The following is a 6,929-nucleotide window of genomic DNA, read 5'->3' on the forward strand; positions in this document are numbered from 1 at the left end:
TGGCATCATATCAAGTGCCAACGGCCTTGAGTGGCTGAATCACTGTGGCAAACGGCCCCATTGATGGAGTACTATGTGGACCTCTAACGACACAGCTCATGACCGGGAGAGCCTACAATGATCTGATGTGTTCTGGCACATGACACCTTAGAGATAAACATAGAGAATGGCTTCATCCCACCCTTCCTTTTGTCTTAAATCCCCCTCTTAATGCGATCTTTTGTGAGGCCTGCAGACCTCCTGCAAAGACAGTGGAGCTGCATTCTACACAGGATCCCTGGGGCGTGTGGGTGAAATAAGGAAAATGGTAGGGAAACGCAAAGACACTCATTGCTCTGAGTGAAAAAAACACACCACCCCCACTCCTCAAAAGCATGAAATCTTTCTGCACCATTCCACACTAGGGGAACAGTGTCTTATCACCTCAGACGTAGCCGGAGGTAAGGAGTGGAGGTTCAGGTCTTGTGTTTGGGCCTGTGCGGCACTCGTGTGGAAACACTACGGGAGGGCCCCAGGTTTCTCTCCATGTTTGTGTGGGGGCCATTTGTCTGTGGAGAACCCTCTTCCCATTCTCACCTCAGAACAGCACTGCTCCTTGTTTGCCTGGTGCACCCGGTCAAGGTCTAGGGAGTTAGGAGAGTTGAAGCCACAGAACATCTCCTCCAAGATCTCCTGGGAGCAGCTCTGCAAATACAGTGCCCTGTGTGTACAGGGCCAAGAGTCATTAGGGTACTTCCTCCACAACACAAACCACCCCCACTCCTGATGGCCTGATGCAACTTTGGCCTGTGGCACCCTGGGTGCACAGAAGCATGTGGAAAGCAGGCCGTTTTCCTGTTTGCAAAAGACTTCTGGGATTCCATGTAACTGGCCCTGCTCCTTATCCTTAATGTACCCACAGCAGAGGTCACTGGGGAAGGCAGAGAAGCTCATAGTCCACTCAGTAGACAGAAAGTGCTGGTTGGGATTCCTTTCTCCAAGAATAGAGATAAAGCGCCTAGGATTGCAGACACATTTCTAAACACTAAGATGATTGAAAGAATACAGTAGATACACTGTCTCGGTCTCAAGTGTAATCAGAGTGTTAGATAGTCAACCACTCCACATATCGTAGGCACGCATGTCCACAGTTGGTTAGATGGGACATCTTCATGGCCGCCGCATGGGATGAATGGATCCACGCATATTTCGACCACTCGGATGGACGATAAGATCAAGAAAGGGCACTGGGTGGCTCAGTCAGTGAGGCCCCTTCTTTCCGGTCATGCCAAGATCCCAGGGACCTGGCTTTGAGACCTCCATAGGGCTCCCTGCTCAGTGGGGAGCCTGCTTCGCCCTCTCCCACTGCAGCTCACTGCTTGTTCTCTTTGCCTCTCTCCAAGAATTTAAAAAACTTCCTTAAAAGTGTTTATAAAATATCAAGTAAACTTCAGGTTGGTCTTTGGAGCCAGAAGGAGAACTTTGATGCCTTCACAGAGCAGGTTGGGAGACAAGAGGGGTTGTCGCTGGGGAGTGACTGTCATCCAAGGATCACATGGACCTCTTGATTTCCAATGGGAGAGCTTCATGTCGGGGTGTTCTTTTGAAGAGACAAATGAGTCAAAGGGAGCAGCATGTGGGGTCCTTAACCTGGACCCGAAACCTGACCCTAAACAAACCTTATCCCAAACCCAATACCTAACGCTAACCCTAATCCGAACCCGAACCCTAACCGTAAACCTAACCTTAACTCTAACCCGAGTCCTAACCCAAATCCTATCATCAATTGAACACGAACCCTCACCCGACCCTAACGTTCCCGAACCTGAACCTGAACCCAAACTGAACCCTAACCCTAACCCTAACCCTAAACCATAACCCTAATCCAAAAGGTTAACAGTAACCCTTACACTCACACTAAACCCTAATCCTAACCCTAACCCTAACGCTAACGCCATACTGAACATCTAAGCCTAACAACAACCTGAATCCTAACACTAACATTAAGTATAGTTCCATTTGGAACTTAGGTGTGACATGCCATTGTGTTGGATGTATCGTGTTGGTCAAAACCCATCATGAAACACCTCGCGGTGACACAGGGATATTTATGTCACTGGTCATTATCGCTGGGAGCCATTGTGGAGGCTGCAAACCCCAGAGCCCAGAAGGAGGCACCTTGGTCTCATTCAAACAGAAAAGGACACAATTGGATGGTTTGACTACAGAAGATGACCATGGCTGCATCTTGTAGAATTCCCACCCCATCATGCTGCCCCCATTGAAATGAGGCCAGAGGTAAAGTGACCATTGTGATATTACATTGCTGGTACCCAGACCACTTTCAAGTGGTATCCCATGTCACATCTCACCCCTTCATGTCAATGCACTATCCTTAAAATTGCACCTCAGATACACAGGGCACCAGCTCACGTGCATTAGAAATATCATCCATAGACCGCTGATGATGTCCCTAGGAAGGAGATTCTGCCTCTTCTATCACCGTGCAGGGTGGGAACCTGGGGACTATGTGAGAGACACGGTGGGTTAGATAGGTCACAGATCTGGGAAAGCAAGCACAGAAAGAAAAGTCTGAAATCAGCTCTGTCCATCTCCCCGGAAAACTAGGACATTGCTTACATTTTCAGAGAGTTGTGGCTATGTCATTTTTGGCTCCTGATGTAGAGTTAAGGAGATGGCTTGGGGTAAGCAGTCATCTGCCAAGAAGGGGCTCTGGATAGGTCTAACTGAAGGGAGGGGCCCAAGGGCTGGAATCTTGAAAAAATGACCTCATTTCCTTGGGGACAAGCGTGGAACAGATTTGGTACTCTGGTAAGCAGGAAGCTGCGTTGAACAATGTCCGTCTTTCCAGCTCACTTAACTGGAGCCGGTCAAGAGAACAGGATGTTCTGTTGCTGTTGCCCTACTTTCAGTGGCTCTGGGCTTAAGAGAGTCCAGACAGAGAGATGTTCATGTCGCTAGGGACATCAGTTCGGCCCTCTTCGCCGAAGCTTCTGGTTATGTACGGGAGACCTCAAGAGGTACCACAGGGCACCTGGGGGAAGCCACTGGAGAGCAGGCCACACTGTAATCTCAGCTGAGGAGGCTCGCACCACGTTCACCCTCAATGGGTGTGTGTCCGTTTGTGTATGTGTAAGAGGGTGTGTTAGTGTGAGACTGTGTGTGTGTGTGTGTGTGTGTGTGTGTGTGTGTGTGTGTGTGTAGAGGGGACAGAGGAGAGGAACATGCCCTTCCTGGGCAGAAACCAGCTGCCACGGTTTGGAAGCCTGACACATCTTTGGTGTTCAGACGCCAGGTCATAGCAGGCAAGATGAGAAGGTGAGTGCTGAGGGCCAAGCTCAACTTCAAGTATGTAAGTCATGAGCGCAAGAGTCTCTTTCATCTGGCTTCTCGTTGCCAGATGTCCCTTCAGCTGCCCCTGTGATGTGAAGTGGAGAACACGATTTCTAAAGGGGAAGTCCCCTTGTTGTGTTGTGGGGGGAGTACCCTAATGTCTCTTGGCCCTGTACACACGGGCCACTGTATTTGCAGAGCTGCTCCCAGGAGATCTTGGAGGAGATGTTCTGTGGCTTCAACTCTCCTAACTCCCTAGACCTTGACCGGGTGCACCAGGCAAACAAGGAGCAGTGCTGTTCTGAGGTGAGAATGGGAAGAGGGTTCTCCACAGACAAATGGCCCCCACACAAACATGGAGAGAAACCTGGGGCCCTCCCGTAGTGTTTCCACACGAGTGCCGCACAGGCCCAAACACAAGACCTGAACCTCCACTCCTTACCTCCGGCTACGTCTGAGGTGATAAGACACTGTTCCCCTAGTGTGGAATGGTGCAGAAAGATTTCATGCTTTTGAGGAGTGGGGGTGGTGTGTTTTTTTCACTCAGAGCAATGAGTGTCTTTGCGTTTCCCTACCATTTTCCTTATTTCACCCACACGCCCCAGGGATCCTGTGTAGAATGCAGCTCCACTGTCTTTGCAGGAGGTCTGCAGGCCTCACAAAAGATCGCATTAAGAGGGGGATTTAAGACAAAAGGAAGGGTGGGATGAAGCCATTCTCTATGTTTATCTCTAAGGTGTCATGTGCCAGAACACATCAGATCATTGTAGGCTCTCCCGGTCATGAGCTGTGTCGTTAGAGGTCCACATAGTACTCCATCAATGGGGCCGTTTGCCACAGTGATTCAGCCACTCAAGGCCGTTGGCACTTGATATGATGCCATTCTCTTGCCATGTCTGCCCTGCTGCAAGGAGCACCTTGTGTGTCCTCACAGACTGTTTACGTTGCTTGATCTGCCGTATCCTGTAAGTCAGTTTGGGTGGAAGCCCTCTGATGCCTCCTGACCCAAGTAGCTGGGTCTGTCTTTTTTGTAGAGATCCACACAGGAAATCTTGGATGAGTTGCTCCAAGGGTTCAATTCCTCCATCTCCACCCGAGAAGCACAGGTGCATCAGGCCACCGACTACAAGCATGGCCGGTCTGGGCTGAGAACAAGTCCCACTCATGTGAAAGTCAGGACCCACAGATGATCAGGGCAAGCCAAGAGCCCAGACTAGAAACAACTGGCTCCCCTGCGGCCTGCTGAAGAAGGTGCACTCCCCTGATCCTTCCCCCCCAGGTCAGGAAGAGACCAAGGTACACATCAGCTTCGGGGAAATTCCACGCAATCCATGCTTTGGTCTCTTCTCGGGCCCCATTTGTGGGATCTTGAGAAGCGTTTGAGGTGCTAACCGTCTGTCTTCTATCTGCAGAGGGATGTTTGTGGATGACTCCCATGGCATACTGTTCTTCTTAAAAGCTCTGAGTTGAGAGAAATGCGGGTGTTGCTCAGCTACTGGAATGTGTTGAAGTTGCCAGTGCTCTGCCCTGCGTCCCAACCAACCAACGGTATATTGAAGCCTAGAACCTTTTTCTGTGTGGGCCCTGAAGTCCTTTGTCCTGCACAACTTCCCAAGGGGATGGGTGTCTCTGAGCTGAGCGGCAGACCCTGTTCTTCCCAGTGGCCCGTGGTTTGGAAGCTCAATACAGTGCCCCTCCTTGTGTCTCTGGTGTGGAAAGGAATCATCCACCCTGACCCCGGGTGAGGCCTGGACCATGGGGACGCTCCCAGAAGGCAGAATGGATACTTTTGTACAGTCCTGCTGCGATCCTTCCAGGAGAGGAGCCTCTCAGAAAACGCAGTCATTTCCCGCCTCTTCCAGGTGTTCAGCACAGCCCCAAGGGTCCTGGGCCAGCAGCTCCACAGGTGAGTGACCATCCCATACACAGCACAAGGCTGAGGCTCGCCTCTACTCCCGGCATGTTTTGGGAATGTCACTGCACCTCCCTGAGCTTCCTTTTCGTCCTCTGAGAAGGGCTGTGGAAGAGGATGAACCTCATGGGGCTACTGTGGGCAATCCTGGCAGAAAACATGGCCTAGACTTCTCTGTTGCCTGGCCCTGTCGAAAGGGCTGCTGGGCATCTTCCTGTGGAGCAGCTGTCTCTCCCCTGTCAGCCAGGACGCGACCCCATGGTTCCTGGAGCCTCCCCAGGGCACCCAGGCTCCTGTCAGCGCAGGCGGAGGAGGCTACTGTGCACGCGCCCCCATGGCGGGGCTGGGCTTGGGCGCCCCTGCAGATGCGCAGGCGCTGCAGGAGGCCGTGCGGGAGGTGCCTCCCTGTGCCCAGGGCGGCCTCCGCCTCTGTCCAGGCTTTAGCCGAGGCTTGTGAGCGGCGGAAACGTCTCCCTGACATGAAGCCCAACCCCGGCTTCCCCAGGATACTTACAGACGGTGACCTGGAGCCCACGGGAGGCGACCTGACATGTGGACCAAACTCTCACCAAGTCTCGCAAAACCCCCTCCACCCTCCTCCGGTGCGGCCGCCCTGGAGACAGCGCAGAGGCTGCTCAGGGAGTTCCCGCTACAGCTGCCCTGTGACCGGCGCAGGGCCTGGAGCTCGCTGGGAGATAGAGACGTGGGAGACGCTGGACACCTGCGCCCCGATGTCCACAGCAGCCACACTGTGGACGGAGCCTCGGTGCCCTCCGTCAGAGGATGGATAAAGAGGATGGAGACGGATAGTGGCTAGAGACAGAGAGAGAGAGACAGATCGGGATGTCACTCGCTATCGAAGAGAAGGACATCTCGCCATTTGCAGTGACGCGGACAGAACTAGGGGGATCATGTTAAGTGTAATAAGTCAGTCGGGAAAGAGAATGACCGTGTGGTGTCCTTCATAGGTGGAATTAAAGAAGCAAAGCAGATGAACATCTATGAAGGGAAGGAAAGACAAATCAGATGGAAACAGAGACGGAGGAAAAAGAGACTCTTAATCCTAGGAAACACACTGAGGGTCGCTGGAGGGGAGGGGAGGGGGGCGGTGTAACGGGGGGACGGGCATGAAGGAGGGCACAGGATGTCACTAGCACTGCTGTTCTTTCCAACTGGTGAATCCCTGAATTCCACCTCTGAAAGTATAATACACTACACTGTTAACTAATTGGGTTTAAGATAAATTAAGTTAAAAAAAATCCCTTGTATCAGAGCACATGTCCTTCCGGGCTCTCTGTTCTGCTCCTTCAGCTGATGCCAGAACCACCCCCCGTGGGTCTGGTTTGTTTAAGTAGGTGTCATGCCTTGTCCATGGTCCAGCCCAGGGTAGAACTCACGACCCAGAGATCAGGACCGGGGATGAGGTCAGGAGTCGGGTCCTTAACCAACAGGGCCAGCTGGGGCCGAGAACCGCGCTGGTTCATCCTGCGTCTCTGTGACATCGATTGAAATGGAAAGTGCTGCGTCCCGCTCTGTCCTGCTTCTCCAATACTGACTTGCTGTCCGGGGTCATTCATGGGGGCAGACGGATGTTAGGGTTTTTTTTTTTTTTCTATTTCTAAGATCTGGCACCATGGTTTTGATAGGAGTGACACTGAAACTGAGAGTGGCTTCAGGAACTGCG

Source organism: Vulpes lagopus, chromosome 10, assembly GCF_018345385.1.
Source record: "Vulpes lagopus strain Blue_001 chromosome 10, ASM1834538v1, whole genome shotgun sequence".
In the NCBI taxonomy this organism is placed as follows: Eukaryota; Metazoa; Chordata; class Mammalia; order Carnivora; family Canidae; genus Vulpes; species Vulpes lagopus.